This window comes from Arachis hypogaea, chromosome 19, assembly GCF_003086295.3.
Source record: "Arachis hypogaea cultivar Tifrunner chromosome 19, arahy.Tifrunner.gnm2.J5K5, whole genome shotgun sequence".
Lineage (NCBI taxonomy): Eukaryota > Viridiplantae > Streptophyta > Magnoliopsida > Fabales > Fabaceae > Arachis > Arachis hypogaea.
In genome coordinates this window covers 71,993,109-72,010,172 of record NC_092054.1, presented here as the reverse complement: position 1 = coordinate 72,010,172, position 17,064 = coordinate 71,993,109, and the positions used below count along the sequence as shown (strand labels likewise).

The window sequence follows — 17,064 nt, the reverse complement described above, 5'->3', positions numbered from 1 at the left end:
ACCATATATATCAACACATTTATAGTAAACTTTAATAAGATATATGCACATATGATTTTTTTTAAATTTCTCATTATATCTTTTAATTTGATAGATTAAGATTTAATTTATCATAAATTTAAATTTTATTTAAAAATTTATCATAATTAATAAATTATTGTGCATACTAAATAAAATTTAAACCTTCACCACTTACTAAAAGAATGAATGAATTAAACATTCGTTGAATTTAAATTAATTATATACATATACACTGTATAATACATTAATACCGTATCACAAAATAAATTGGTACGATATATTCTAATATAAAAGGCATAACATAATAGTAACAGTGAAATTGTGCTGGCATGGCATGGCAAGGAAAGGGGTTTTCTTTTCAATTCAAAGACAGCAATAACAGCAAGAACATGAACATTAGCGGCGCGCCCATGTGATTGTGATTTATTACATAAAAAGAGAAAAAAAGAAAGAAAAATGAAAAATTCCAAATGTTATAAGAATGCGAAATGCAATTTAATTTTGCAAGAGCATCCCATAATACAGCTGTAGGATACCTGGGATTCTTATTATAAAATATTATATGCCCTTCCACTATTATTTTATGATCAGATTCCAGCTCATCACAACCCCCCCCCCCCCCCCCCCCCCCCGGGTTCCTTATTTTAACGTCCTAGGATTTTGAATTGGATTAAAGCTAAGTATCCTTTATTAATCAAAATTTAGGGTTTATTATTCTTCATTTATTTCCTTTATTACTTTTGATTAAAAAAAATTATATTTTATATATAAATAATGTATTTAAATTTTGTATTTAAGCTTTTATTATTGTTATTTTTATTTTTTATTTTTATGAAGAATGTTCTTTGTTGGATTAATGTCCTTGTCTAGTTTAGTGTGTATAAATGTCTATTTTTTTGTTCCCACTTCGCCCACGACCACAAGCTCTAAGAAAAAATTTTTTAAAATAAATAATTTAATTATTTTAATTACCAAAATATTGTTGGGTTTTTTCTCTCCTTTGTGAGGCCCAAGCCCAACATTTTGAGGGTGTCTCTTGCACCCATTGTGCCACAACCCTAATTCAGATTTTTAGGGGTCATTGAGAGTGAGAGAGAGTAGCCACCAAGTGAGAGAGAAAGGGAAAAACAGAATTTCCGTTTTTGCCCAAAGTAGTAAATTTCAAATGTCAGCTTCTCAGTTGTTCACCGTTGGATCGGCTTGAAATTTAAACTGCATGTTCTTATCATCTTGTTCTTCATTCTGGTCGGTGGAGATGTTGATTGGGGATTTGCAGTGAGAGAAATTGGCTTCGCAAGAGAGAAATTAGGTTTCCCATTTTTACGCAGAGCAGCAATTTTGAAACGGTATTTTCTCATTCTTTCACCGTTGGATCGACGTGAAATTTGAACTGTAGATTCTTCACATCTTGTTCTTCATTCTGGACGGTGGAGATTTTAATTAGAGATCTGCAGAGGGAGAAATTGGCTTCGACATTAGCTCTGTTTTTGGGTATATTTCATCTTCTTGCTTTTCATTTGTGAGCTTTGGTGCTTTGATGTTTTGGCTGGTTATATGCACATTTTTTTGCTTTGTTTGAGACTCTCTTGTACCTCATTTGATTATAGTGGAGCTATTTCATTGGTCTGGACGACTCGTGGTTTTTACCTCTCACATTGAGAGGGTTTTCCACGTTAAAATCTCGGTGTGTTCTTATTATTGCTTTACTTGCTATATTTGCTTGTTATAGTTGCTGCCATATTGTGTTGTGAGTACTTCCATATTGTTCTTGTGTTGGACATTTGTGTCGTTTCCGCTGCTAGGCTCTTTCATACTGGCATCAGAGCTTGTTGGTATTTTTCTGGGCTTGTGATTTTGTGAACAATGGAAGCTAATACTAATACTAGTAGGATGATCACTCTTAATGGTCCTAATTATGATTTGTGGAAGTCAAAAATGGAAGATTTGCTTTATGTCAAGAATTTTCATCAACCAGTTTTTGGTACAGAGAAGCCTAATGATAAATCTGATGATGATTGGACTTTGTTGCATAGACAAGTCTGTGGATATATTAGGCAGTGGGTTGACGATAATGTGTTGAACCATATTATTGGAGAGACACATGCTCAGACTCTTTGGATTAAGCTTGAACAGTTGTATGCTCGAAAAACTAGGAATAACAAGATGTTTTTGATCAAGCAGTTGTTGGCTTTGAAGTATACAGATGGGACATCAATGACAGATCACTTGAATAATTTCCAAGGAATTATGAATCAGTTATCTTCCATGGGTATCAAGTTTGATGAAGAGGTTCAAGGATTGTTACTTCTTGGCTCCTTACCAGACTCGTGGGAAATTCTCAGAATGTCATTGTCCAATTCTGCTCCTGATGGTGTAATCTCTATGGATCTTGCCAAGAGCAGTGTTTTGAATGAAGAGATGAGAAGAAAGTCACAAGGTACATCGACTACACATTCAGATGTTCTTGTTTCTGAGTCTAGGGGGAGAAGCAAAAGTCGAGGTCCTAAAGGTAGAGATCAAAGCAGAAGCAAGTCTCGAGGAAAGTATAAGAATATTGAGTGTCATCATTGTGGTCAAAAGGGACATGTGAAGAAATTTTGTTGGCAGCTAAAGAAGGAGAAAGCCAAGGCAAGTAAAGACAAGAGCACAAATAAAGATGATGGTAGCAAGGAAGACAAGGTTAATGTAACTCATGATGATTTTCTTGTTGTTGAGGAGTTTGAATCTGTTAACCTCGTTGATAATAGCACTAGTTGGGTGATTGATAGCGGTGCTTCTATTCATGTTACATCTAGGAGGGATTTGTTTACGTCCTCTACTCCTGGTGATTTTGGTGATGTAAAAATGGCTCATCAAGGTGTTGCAAATGTGCCGGTGTTGGACAGGTTTGCTTGGAAACCTCTAATGGTACCAAGTTGACTTTGAAGCGTGTGAAGCATGTTCCAGATATTCGGTTGAACTTACTTTCTGTTGGTAAGTTGTGTGATGAAGACTTGGATAGCTCATTCTCTCGTGATAGTTGGAAGCTCACCAAGGGTTCCATGGTTGTTGCTAGAGGTACTCGACACTCTACTCTTTATTTAACTCAAGCAAAGATTGTGAAAGATGTTGTTAATGCTGCTGAGTTTGTTGATGAAACTGATTTATGGCATAAGAGATTATGTCATATGAGTGAGAAGGGCATGAATATGTTATCCAAGAGAAATCTTTTATCTGGTTGTAAGGTTGCTTTGCTAAAGTGCAACCATTGCTTTGCTGGGAAACAGAACAGGGTTTCTTTCAAGAGCCACCCACCTTCAAGGAAGTCAGAGATACTTGACTTGGTGCATTCTGATGTATGTGGGCCGATGAAGACAAGAACACTTGGAGGGTCTATCTATTTCGTAACCTTTATTGATGATCATTCTAGGAAATTATGGGTTTACACTTTGAAGACCAAAGATCAAGTTTTGAATGTGTTCAAGCAATTTCAAGCTTCTGTTGAAAGAGAAACTGGGAAGAAGTTGAAATGTATTCGTACTGACAATGGTGGTGAGTACTCAGGTCCATTTGATGCTTATTGTAAAGAGCATGGTATAAGACATCAGAAGACTCCTCCGAAGACTCCTCAGTTGAATGGCTTGGCTGAAAGGATGAACAGAACATTGGTTGAAAGAGTTAGGTGCTTATTGTCACAGTCTGGATTGGCAAAATCCTTTTGGGGTGAAGTTTTGAGCACTGTTGTTCATGTCTTGAACCGAACACCATGTGTTCCCTTGCAATTTGAAGTGCCAGAGAAGGTATGGTCAGGTAAAGATGTTTCTTATGATCATTTAAGAGTTTTTGGATGTAAAGCTTTTGTTCATATTCCTAAAGATGAGAGATCTAAGCTTGATGTAAAAACTAGGCAATGTATTTTTATTGGCTATGGCATGGATGAATTTGGTTACAGGTTTTATGATCCTGTTAACAAGAAGGTGATTCGGAGTAGAGATGTTGTCTTTGTTGAAGACCAAACATTGAAGGATGTTGATAATGCGGAAAAGCCAATGGTTCAGCCTAGTGATGATTTTTCTGACTTGGATATTACTCCCTCTATGCCTATGGTAGAAGATGGTAGAGTTGAAGCTCAAAATAATGAGCATGATACAAGTGCAGGTGAAGATGGAACAGTTGATCCAATACTTGATGAAGTTGGTGATGATGATCAAGATGAAGAACCAGCTTTAGAAATTCCTGCAAATGCACTTAGAAGGTCTACAAGAGAGAGAAAGCCTTCGTCAAGGTATTCTCCACATGAGTTTGTTTTGTTGACTGATGGGGGAGAACCTGAATGCTTTGGAGAGGCTGTTGAAGATGAAAGCAAAGCTCAATGGCTTGAAGCTATGCAAGAAGAAATGAAGTCCTTGCTTGAGAATGATACCTATGAGTTGGTGAAGCTACCGAAGGGTATGCGAGTTTTGAAGAACAAATGGGTATTCAGAATCAAGAATGAAGAACACAATTCTAAGCCTCGGTATAAGGCTAGATTGGTTGTTAGAGGCTTTAGCCAGAGAAAAGGTGTTGATTATGAGGAGATTTTTTCTCCTGTTGTGAGGATGTCATCCATTCGTGCTGTGCTTGGATTAGCAGCGTCTCTTGATTTGGAGATTGAGCAAATGGATGTGAAGACAGCTTTTTTTCATGGTGATTTAGACAAGGAGATCTACATGGAGCAACCGGAGGGCTTTGTTGTTAAAGGAAAGGAAGATTTTGTGTGCAAGCTTAAGAAGAGTCTTTATGGGTTGAAGCAAGCTCCAAGACAGTGGTACAAGAAGTTTGAATCTGTTATGGGGAAGCATGGTTACCGTAAGACAACTTCAGATCATTGTGTATTTGTGCAAAAATTTTCTGATGATGATTTTATCATTCTTTTGCTTTATGTGGATGATATTTTGATTGTGGGCAAGAATGCTTTGAGGATTAATGAGTTGAAGAAACAGTTGAGTAAGTTCTTTGCTATGAAGGACTTGGGTCCTGCCAAACAAATTTTGGGCATGACTATTACTCGTTATAGAGATTCCAAGAAGCTTTATTTGTCACAGGAGAAGTACATAAAGAAGGTGCTTCAAAGGTTTGGCATGAATGATGCCAAATGTGTTGCTAGTTCTTTTGCTCCTCATTTTAAGTTGAGTACCAAGCAGTGTCCAACCACTGATGAGGAGAAACAAGCAATGGATGAAATTCCTTATGCCTCAGCTGTTGGAAGCTTGATGTATGCTATGGCGTGTACTAGACCAGACATTGCTCATGCAGTTGGTACTGTGAGTCGTTTTCTCTCTAATCCAGGTAAAGAACATTGGAATGCTGTTAAATGGATTATGAGATATCTCAAAGGTACAACTAACTTGAGTTTGAGTTTTGGTGGTGAGAAACCTTTGCTAGTTGGCTTTACTAATGCAGACATGGCAGGAGATATTGATTCTCGAAAGTCTACTTCAGGTTATTTGGTCAAGTTTGCAGGGGGAGCTATTTCATGGCAGTCAAGGCTACAAAAGTGTGTTGCACTTTCTACCACAGAGGCAGAGTTTATTGCAGCAACTGAAGCATGTAAAGAGTTGTTGTGGATGAAGAAGTTTCTTGCAGCACTTGGTTTCAAGCAAGACCGTTATGTGTTGTTGTGTGATAGCCAAAGTGCTATTCATCTTGCCAAGAATTCTACTTTTCATCCAAGATCTAAACATATTGATGTTAGGTATCACTGGATACGGGATGTGTTAGATTCCAAGTTGTTGGAACTTGAGAAAGTTCACACTGATGACAATGGTGCTGATATGATGACAAAAGCATTGTCAAGAGAAAAGTTTGAAACATGTTGTTTGATCGCCGGAATGGCGAGAGCCTCCACCTAGTCGAGAAGGGGGAGATTTGTTGGGTTTTTTCTCTCCTTTGTGAGGCCCAAGCCCAACATTTTGAGGGTGTCTCTTGCACCCATTGTGCCACAACCCTAATTCAGATTTTTGGGGGTCATTGAGAGTGAGAGAGAGTAGCCACCAAGTGAGAGAGAAAGGGAAAAACAGAATTCCCGTTTTTGCCCAAAGCAGTAAATTTCAAATGTCAGTTTCTCAGTTGTTCACCGTTGGATCGGCTTGAAATTTAAACTGCATGTTCTTATCATCTTGTTCTTCATTCTGGTCGGTGGAGATGTTGTTTGTTGATTTGCAGTGAGAGAAATTGGCTTCGCAAGAGAGAAATTAGGTTTCCCGTTTTTACACAGAGCAGCAATTTTGGAACGGTATTTTCTCATTTTTCACCGTTGGATCGACGTGAAATTTGAACTGTAGATTCTTCACATCTTGTTCTTCATTCTGGACGGTGGAGATTTTAATTGGAGGTCTGCAGAGGGAGAAATTGGCTTCGACAGTAGCTCTATTTTTGGGTATATTTCATCTTCTTGCTTTTCATTTGTGAGCTTTGGTGCTTTGATGTTTTGGCTGGTTATATGCACATTTTTGTGCTTTGTTTGAGACTCTCTTGTACCTCATTTGATTATAGTGGAGCTATTTCATTGGTCTGGACGACTCGTGGTTTTTACCTCTCACATTGAGAGGGTTTTCCACGTTAAAATCTCGGTGTGTTCTTATTATTGCTTTACTTGCTATATTTGCTTGTTATAGTTGCTGCCATATTGTGTTGTGAGTGCTTCCATATTGTTCTTGTGTTGGACATTTGTGTCGTTTCCGCTGCTAGGCTCTTTCAAATATAAGTTGTTCCATCGCCATTTCTATCGCCGATGTTGTCGTCACCATCGCCATCGGTGGAGCTCGTCGCTGCTAAAGGTGAACCAGCGTCGCGTCCTTACTGCCCAACATCATTGCTACTCCGTTTCCATGTTTTCTCTTTGTTACAGTAAGTACTCTATTTTGAAACCCTTACCGCTTGCGAATATGTGTTCTGTTATAAGTTATTGAGTCTTACGCGACGTTAATATCTCAGGGTTGAGTTTCAATTCTTGCATGCTATGTTTGATGAACTCTTACTGTTGTGAGGATGGACTGAGTTGACGCCGCTGTTGCGAATTAAGATTTTTAAAGAAATTTTGTCGTGTGGTTAAGTCGCGGTTGAGGTAAGGGATTTTCTTAAAACTTATTTTATATTACAGAATTGTTATAAATAGATATTGATGTGAAAAATATGCTTTATTTTATGATTTCATGAGTCTTATGAATTGAATTGAGTTGCTCTGGATTATTGTAATTGTTTGTCTGGTGATATTGTTGACTGTTTGAGAAAGTTGAATATTTTGAGTTATTGATTTTGTTAAATTGACAGTTATTGAATTGGTTTTCTTGAGATTTGGAAATGTCTTGTTATTAAAAATGAGTTGACTTTTGAAAAGATTTAATATTAGAATTTTGATTGATTTTGGAAATGAGTTGATTTTAGAAAAGATTTAATAGTGGAATTGGTTTTGTTTGTAAGAGATTTAATAGCAGAATTTGGTTTAAAACAAATTTGAAAAAGTTTTGATATTTGAAAATGATTTGATTAGAAATGATTTGCTATTTGAAAATAGTTGAGAAGATGCTGTCAAATTTTTATAAAAATTGGAGATTTCATTTGAAGTCGTTGTGTAGAAAGATTTGGATTTAACGATAAAATGATTTGTTTTTGAGTTATTAAGAAAAAGGACTACGTTTTAGTTTGATTTATTTAGAAAAGAATAAATTATGTTTTGAGTTTGAATCATTGATGAACGGAATGGGAGGTGTGATAAGGATGAGTGTGATAATGAAAAATGATGATGACTGAATTTGAATGAAAGATAATGACGTTTGATTTTAAAGTATACTTTTTGAATGAATTGAATGATATTGAGAATGGATTTGAAAATGAAATTTAATTTGATTGAGATACGTGATGAGCGGATAATTTATACGCTTTTTGGCATTGTTTTTACATAGTTTTTAGTATGATTTAGTTAGTTTTTAATATATTTTATTAGTTTTTAAATAAAAATTATATTTCTGTACTTTACTATGAGTTTGTGTGTTTTTCTGTGATTTCAGGTATTTTCTGGCTGAAATTGAGGGACTTGAGCAAAAATCTGATTTAGAGGCTAAAGAAGGATTGCAGATGTTGTTGGATTCTGACCTTCCTGCACTCAACGTGGATTTTCTAGAGCTACAGGAGTCCAAATGGCGCGCTCTCAACTGCGTTGGAAAGTAGACATCCAGGGCTTTCCAGCAATATATAATAGTTTACACTTTGCCCAAGTTTAGATGATGCAAAATGGCGTTCAATGCCAGCTTTATGCCCTATTCTGGCGTTAAACGCCAGAAACAAGTTACAAACTGGCGTTCAACTCCAAGGAAGACCTCTACACGTGAAAGCTTCAATGCTCAGCCCAAGCACACACCAAGTGGGCCCGAAAGTGGATTTCTGTATTAGTTACTCATTTCTGTAAACCCTAGTTACTTGTTTAGTATAAAAACTACTTTTAGTGATTTATTTCACATCTCTGGAACACATTATGTAACTTTTACGTTCTGAGACCTCCATGGGAGGCTGGCCATTCGGCCATGTCTACCCTATCTTCATTTATGTATTTTCAACGGTAGAGTTTCTACACACCATAGATTAAGGTGTGGAGCTCTGCTGTTCCTCATGAATTAATGCAAAGTACTTTTATTTTTCTATTTAATTCAAGCCTATTTCTTCTCTAAGATATTCATTCGCACACAAGAACATGATGAATGTGATGATTATGTGACGCTCATCATCATTCTCACTTATGAACGCGTGCCTGACAAACACTTCCGTTCTACATGCAAACAAGCTTGAATGCATATCTCTTAGCCTCCTGATCTACGATCAGAGTCTTCGTGGTATAGGCTAGAATTATTGGCGGCCATTCTTGAGATCCGAAAAGTCTAAACCTTGTCTGTGGTATTCCGAGTAGGATCTGGGAAGGGATGGCTGTGACGAGCTTCAAACTCGCGAGTGCTGGGCGTAGTGACAGACGCAAAAGGATTACTGAATCCTATTCCAGCATGATCGAGAACCGACAGATGATTAGCCGTGCGGTGACAGCTCATTTTGGACCATTTTCACTAAGAGGACGGGAAGTAGCCATTGACCAAAAAGTTCTTTCTTAGCCAAGTTCTTTCCTCCTCAAAAGCTTAGCAAGCTTAGAGTGGATGTTCAAACCTTCAAACAGAAAGAAGGTGAATCCCTCTATGAAGCTTGGGAGAGATACAAGCAATTGACCAAAAAGTGTCCTTCTGACATGCTTTCAAAATGGACCATCCTGGATATATTCTATGATGGTCTGTCTGAATTATCAAAGATGTCATTGGACCATTTTGCAGGTAGATCTATGATGGGAAGCAGAAGCTGGTGAATTAAAAATTTATTAAAATGGTTACGTTGCGAGTATAGATCTTAACTCACCAAAAATCTGCCTATCAATTTAGAAATATGTCACAGAGAGTTTAAATTAAAATTACTGTGAGTTTTAAGTCCTAGGTCATCTCCCAACGAGTTGCAGAAAAGTGTGCTGTTTTATTAATCAAATGTTCCAAGAAGTTGAGCTAAGTAAATTGGAATTTAAATTGAGGAATTTTAAATAATATAAATAAAAGCCTTGACTGGGAATTGATTAGTTAGAATCTCTATCATTGATGGAGTGATTTTTAAGATTGATTTATAATTAACGGTTACTCTGTTTGGTTATCCTTTACTAGTTAAGGGAAAGTCAAACAAGTTGGACTGCCAGATCTATTCACGAGTTACAACCTACTTAGTTCAAAGGGATTGGCGTTGGTGACAGGATAGCAATCCAACATTTAACCCAACTATAAATTTCTCCTTCAATCCTTCCAACTCAAGAATTCCTTTTAATCAACTCCCTATCAAGTAATGAAACTACTCACGCATTGTAAATAAAGAATCCATGGCACATAAAAGGGAAATAAAAGAAGACATGATTATTGGAATTGAAATTGAATTAAAGAGAAATAATCCTTGCATTAATTAATCATAAAAGTATCTGAATGACAAAATTGAACATAACAAAGAACATGGAAGAATAAAAACAAGTTAAGAGAACAAACTAGAATGATGAAGTCTTGATGAGGAAATAACTCTTCTCAATGTTCCAATGCTAAGATCAATTGAAAATTAAAATCCTAAAAATTAGAGAGAAAAACCTAAGAGAGTGAAAAAAACTAGATCTAAAACTACTGAATGAATGTGTCTGTTGTTTCTGCATATTCTCTGACTCTAGTCTGCTGTTCCGGGCCGAAAACTGGGCCGAAATAAGGTCCAAAATCGCTCCCATTGAATTCTGCAGATTATGCAGATTGCACATGTCACGCGATCGCGTCGTCCATGCGGACGCGTCGCTTGCGCTTTTTCCTCTCCACGCGTTCGTGTCGTCCATGCTACCGCGTCGCTTGCGCTTTCCAATCCGCGTGGCCGCGCAAGCCGTGCGGCCGCGTCGCTGCGATTTGCGCTCCTTCGCACGGTCGCGTGAGCCATGCGACCGCGTCACTTCTCGCTGGTTATCTCCTCAAATTCTTGTGTTCCTTCCATTTTTGCTAGCTTCCTCTCCAATCTCCATCTCATTCATCCCCTATAAGGCCTGAAACACTTGACACACAGATCACGGCATCGAATGGAATAAAGGAGAATTAAAAGTAAATAATTAAAGTCTCTAGGAAGCAACTTTCAAACATGTACTGAATTTAGGAAGGAAATCTAAATGCATGCTAAATTGATGAATAAGTGGGCAAGGATCATGACAAAACCACACAATTAAACACAATATAAACCATAAAATAGTGGTTTATCAACCTCCCCACACTTAAACATTAGCATGTCCTCATGCTAAATTGAAGGAGACAAGGAAATAAGTATGAACATGCAGAAACTCATGAAATGCAATGCAATCCTACGTATATAAATAAATGCAACTATATGATTATTGTCCACTTGATCAAAAGTAAATAAGCCTTTCAAAACAGTTACAAACCAAATTCCACTAATTCTATCATTATACAATAAAACCGATAAAAGTGCAAGAAGATAGCTTATGAAAGCAGGAAACATGAAATTTTAAGCATTGAACCCTCACTGATAATGTATGTACGCTCTAATCTCTAGTGTATAGGGTAATCACTCAATTCTTTTCTAGTCATGTTTTCTAACTTTTGTTTTTCTCTTAACCAATCAACAACAGTTAATATACCAATGCAAACATCATGAGGTCTTTTCAGGGTTGTAATGGGGCCAAGGTGCAGGTAAGGATATACATATGGCTAAGTGAGCTTTATAAATTGAATCTTTAATTAACCTAAGCTCTCACCTAATATACATATATTCTATATACTTTTAAATTCATGCTTAGCTAGCCATAATTCCCTTTTTCAACCCATAGTCATGTTTCAACTTTGTGTTTTAATTCTATCATATGTGCATTGATCTTTGAATTCTGAATTTAACATTGGGGTAATTTTGTTCCCTTATTTATTGATTTTTTTTATTTTTATTTTTATTTTTATTTTTTATTTTTTATTTATTTTTTTTAATTAATTTATTTTTTTTTAAAGAGAAATATAAAGACATGTAATTGAAAGAGCACAGAAGCACTAATAAAGAGAAGAGTTATTAAAGAAGAAAAACTAAAAGTGAAGAAAAGAACGATCATACCGCGGTGGGTTGTCTCCCACCAAGCACTTTGCTTTTACGTCCGTAAGTTGGACGTTCTACTAGCTCAATCTGCTGCTATGTGGGGATCTTCCAAGTGGAAGATCTCAAGCTCCTTATTTTTCTGCACCTTCTCACCATGGTACAGCTTTAGGCGGTGTCCATTAACCTTAATAAGTTCAAAACTTGAAGGATGGCTTAGGTGATAAACTCCGTACGGTTCAGCTTTCTCTATTCTGTATGGACCTTCCCATATTGATCTCAACTTACCGGGCATGAGCCTCAGTCGAGATTTGTAAAGGAGAACAAAATCTCCAGGTTGGAACTCTCTCTTCTTGATGTTTTGATCATGCACAGCTTTCATCTTTTCCTTGTATATTCTGGAGTTCTCATAAGCTTCTAGGCGAAGGTTCTCCAGTTCCTGTAGTTGCAACTTTCTTTCAGTTCCGGCTTTCTCAATTTCCATGTTGCACTCTTTAACTGCCCAAAAGGCTCTGTGTTTGATTTCGACTGGAAGATGGCAAGCTTTTCCATAAACTAAGCGAAAGAGACTCATCCCAATGGGTGTCTTGTATGCTGTTCTGTATGCCCACAGTGCATCTTGTAGTCTGGTGCTCCAGTCTTTTCTATGAGGCTTCACTATCTTCTGCAAGATACGCTTAATTTCTCTGTTTGACACCTCGGCTTGCCCATTAGTTTGGGGGTGGTAAGCTATTGCAACTTTATGGATTATCCCATGCTTCTTCATCAATCCTGTTAGTCTCCTGTTACAAAAATGGGTGCCTTGATCACTCACGATCGCTCGTGGTGATCCAAAGCGGCATATAATATGGTTTCTCACAAAGGAACAACAGTGTTAGCATCATCAGTGTGGGTAGGAATTGCTTCCACCCATTTGGAAACATAATCCACAGCTAACAATATATAAAAATATCCACTAGAATTTGGAAATGGACCCATGAAGTCAATGCCCCAGACATCAAAAATTTCACAGAAAAGCATATATTGTTGAGGCATCTCATCCCTCTTGGATATGTTACCAAATTTCTGGCATGGGTGACAAGATTTACAAAACTCAGCAGCATCTCTAAAAAGAGTAGGCCACCAGAATCCGCAGTCTAGGATCTTTCTAGCTGTTCTTTGAGGGCCAAAGTGTCCTCCACTCTCAGATGAGTGACAGGCCTCTAAAATGGACTGAAATTCTGATTGAGGTACACATCGTCTAATTATCTGGTCAGCGCCACATCTCCATAAATATGGGTCATCCCATATATAATATTTAGACTCGCTTTTCAGCTTGTCTCTTTGATGTTTAGAGAAATGTGGAGGAAATGTGCGGCTAACTAAATAATTAGCAACGGGTGCGTACCAAGGGACTACCTCAGATACTGCTTGCAGGTTGTCAAAAGGAAAATTATCATCTATAGGAGTAGAATCATCCTTAATATGTTCAAGGCGACTCAAGTGGTCCGCTACTAAATTTTGATTACCACTCCTATCCTTTATTTCTAAATCAAATTCTTGTAACAGCAGTATCCAACGTATAAGTCTTGGTTTGGATTCCTTTTTAGCTAATAAATACTTTAGAGCTGCATGGTCCGAATACACTACTACTCTAGTACCAAGTAAATAAGCTCAGAATTTATCCAGAGCGAAAACAATAGCAAGTAGCTCTTTCTCAGTAGTAGTATAATTGGACTGGGCAGTGTCTAAAGTCTTAGACGCATAGGCAATAACAAAAGGGTCCTTACCTTCACACTGAGCCAGCGCTGCTCCTACTGCATGGTTGGAAGCATCGCACATGATTTCAAACGGCTGGCTCTAGTCGGGTCCTCTCACAATTGGGGCTTGAGTTAGAGCAGTCTTCAGCTTATCAAATGCTTGTTTGCAACCTTCACTGAACTTGAACTCAATGTCCTTCTGCAGTAATCTGGATAAGGGAAGTGCCACCTTACTAAAGTCTTTAATAAATCTCCTGTAGAAACCTGCATGGCGAAGGAACGAATGGACTTCCCTCACAGAAGAGGGGTAAGGTAAACTAGAAATAACATTCACCTTTGCTGGGTCTACAAAAATGCCATTATTAGATACCACATGTCCTAATACAATCCCTTGCTTTACCATAAAGTGGCATTTTTCGAAATTCAATACAAGGTTTGTATCAACACATCTATCTAATACTCTAGATAATCCATCTAAGCAAAGGTTAAAAGAATCACCATAAATGCTAAAATCGTCCATAAAAACTTCCATACAGTCCTCAATAAGATCAGAGAAAAGGCTCATCATGCACCTTTGGAAAGTAGCTGGTGCATTGCACAAGCCAAAGGGCATTCTCTTATAAGCATAGGTCCCAAAAGGACATGTAAGAGTAGTCTTTTCCTGATCCTCAGGAGCTATATGAATCTGGAAATAACCTATGTAACCATCTAGAAAGCAATAATGTGATTTACCTAACAGGCGATCCAGCATTTGATCAATGAATGGAAGTGGGTAGTGATCCTTACGGGTAGCTTGGTTGAGACGCCTGTAATCAATGCAGACTCTCCAAGCATTCTAAACTCTAGTTGCTATGAGCTCTCCATGCTCATTCTTCATGGTAGTGACTCCGGACTTCTTGGGCACAACTTGTACTAGGCTTACCCATTCACTGTCTGAAATGGGATATATGATACCGGCTTCCAATAATCTGGTCACTTCCTTTTTGACAACTTCCAAGATGGTGGGATTCAATCTTCTCTGGGGTTGATAGACAGGTCTTGCTCCCTCTTCTAAAAATATTCTGTGCTCGCATACTTGAGGGTCGATTCCCACTATGTCTACCAAACTCCATCCAATTACTTTCTTATGCTTCCTCAGCACATCAAGTAACTGCTCTTCTTGTTGAGAAGTCAGTTCTCTTGCAATAATAACCGGAAGCTTCTGCTCATCCTCAAGGTAAGCATATTTGAGATGTGGAGGGAGAGGTTTCAATTCTAACTTTTGATCATGGGCAGGCTCTGGATTATCTGGGGTTTGTGAAAATGGCGAAGTGTCCTCATTGTCAGTCAAGAGGGTCCCCACACTTGGACCTTGTCCAGTGTGCCTCTCTTCAAACTCTTCTTTTTGAACTTCAGCTACACTTTCATCTATGACATCACACTGGAAGATAGAACAATCTTCTGGGGGGTTGTCAATGACTCCATTCAGATTGAAGATCACTATGTGACCATCTATTTCAAAGGAGTATGTTCCTGAAAAAGCATCCAATTTGAATTTTGATGTCTTCAGGAATGGTCTTCCAAGTAGGATTGATGATGGCTTATCTGAATCATTATGGGGCATCTCCAAGATATAAAAATCAGTGGAAAATGTGAGCCCTTTAATGTTCACCAAAACATCTTCAGCAACTCCAGCCACTGTAATAATGCTTTTATCTGCTAACACAAAACGAGCTGCCGACCTTTTTAAGGGAGGGAGCCTTAAAACATCATATATAGACAAAGGCATTATACTGACACATGCTCCTAAATCACACATGCAATCATAAATTACTACACCAACAATAGTACAACTAACTATGCAAGAACTTGGATCACTACATTTTTCAGGTAATCCTCCCATTAAAGCAGATATAGAACTACCTAAAGGAATAGTTTCTAATTCATTAATTTTGTCTTTATGGATACATAAGTCTTTTAGAAACTTTGCATATTTAGGTACCTGCTGAATAACATCAAAAAGGGGAACAGTTACCTCAACCTTTTTGAATATTTCTACCATTTTAGGATCAGGTTCCAGCTGCTTCCTGGGCTTCCTTGCAAGTTGTGGAAATGGAATGGGAGTAGTGTTTTCTGTGGTGCCTGTGCTTTTTGGTGCTTCTTCCTGTGGTTGAGCTATCTCTTCTTCAGCTATGTCCTGTATATCCTCTTCCTCTTCAACATCTTCGATTTCTACCACCTCTTCAGCTGAGGCGTATTCTGGTGAGCTTGGTTCCTCCTGATTCCTCTCTTGCAGTGTGGTTCCGGACCTCAGGGTGATGGCATTAATGCCTCCCTTCGGATTGGGTAATGGTTGAGAGGGGATTCCAGTGGTGCTTGAAGGTTGGTTACTGGAATTTTGTGCTGAACCAAGTTGTGTCATAAGAGCTTGCAGAGTAGAGGTGAAACCATTCAGACTGGCATTAATACTGTTCACGATGGTATTTTCCATGGCCAGTTGTCTTTTCTCAAAAGCTTGTAATAAATCTTCATTAGAAGATACAGAAGAATAAGTAAATTGAGAGGTTTGCTGCTGATTGTTCGGTGGTCTTTGGTTTTGCCTCAGGTGAGGTGCTCGGTAAGGTTGATTTTGCTGCCTGTTGTTGTTATTATTCCACCTCTGATTTCCCTGGTTATCTCTGCCTCCCCTATTATTGTTGTCCCTCCAATTCTGGTTTGAATTGTCCTACCATCCATGGTTATTATTTCCACTTTGATTGTACCCTTGGTTGGGGCGGTCATAGAAATTGTGAGTGGATGCCACCATGTTGTCTTCTTGTTGGAGCTGCGGGCATTCATCAGTGTAGTGGCTGTAATCAGCACAAATTCCGCAAATTTTTTGTGGAACTAGTTGTTGGTTTTACTGCGGTTGAGTTTGCTGAGCTTGTTGATTCAACTACATTTGCTTCAGCAGGTTGGTCATCTCACAGATGCTTCGATTTAGAGCAGCAGTCTCTTTGCCAGAAGATACTTCTGCAATGGCTTTTGAATGACCTTGCTTCTGTCTGTGGTTCCGAGTAGATTCAGCTAAATCACTGAACAATTGCCAAACTTCATCAGTGGTCTTGTACTTCTTCATAGACCCATTGCTGGCACTTTTCAATGTGGTCTTATCTTGGGGCCTCATACCTTGTGTGATATGGCTGAGTAGCATGATCTTGTCAATCATGTGGTGGGGGCATGCTTCCAGAAGATTATTGAAGCGCTCCCAGTATTCAAAGAGAGTCTCATTGTCATCCTGAACAATTGTAGAGATATCCTTCCTCAGTTTATCAGTAACTTCAGATGGAAAGAATTTCTCCAGAAACTCCTTTCTGAGTGTATCCCAGTTGGATACATTTGCTAGAGGTTGAGTGTAGTACCACTCTCTTGCTTTTCCCTCAAGAGAGAACGGAAAAGCTTTCAGCAGAATTGAAGTTTCATCAGTGCCATCACGCCTGACAGTAGAACAGGCTGCCTGGAAATCTCTCAAGTGCTTGATAGGCTCTTGAGCAGGTAGGCCATGAAACTTGGGCATCAAATTCAGCAATGCGGTCTTTATTTCAAAATCGGTAGCTACCGCTGGATGATGCGCTTGAAACGATTGCATTGTAAAATCAGGAGCTCCTTCCTCCTGAATGGTAACTCTTCTAGCTGC

At 38.2% G+C, this 17,064-nt stretch overlaps 2 non-coding genes across 2 annotated transcripts; one reads left to right on the top strand and one right to left on the bottom strand.

Moving 5' to 3' along the window:
* Window positions 1–9,166: 9,166 nt before the first annotated feature.
* LOC112782028 (small nucleolar RNA R71) lies at window positions 9,167–9,274 on the bottom strand. The gene has a single exon (XR_003192772.1). It is a non-coding gene; the product is annotated as a small nucleolar RNA R71 (small nucleolar RNA).
* Window positions 9,275–16,590: 7,316 nt separating this feature from the next.
* On the top strand, window positions 16,591–16,698 carry LOC112781189 (small nucleolar RNA R71). Its single transcript, XR_003191981.1, has one exon. It is a non-coding gene; the product is annotated as a small nucleolar RNA R71 (small nucleolar RNA).
* The last annotated feature ends 366 nt before the right edge of the window (window positions 16,699–17,064 follow it).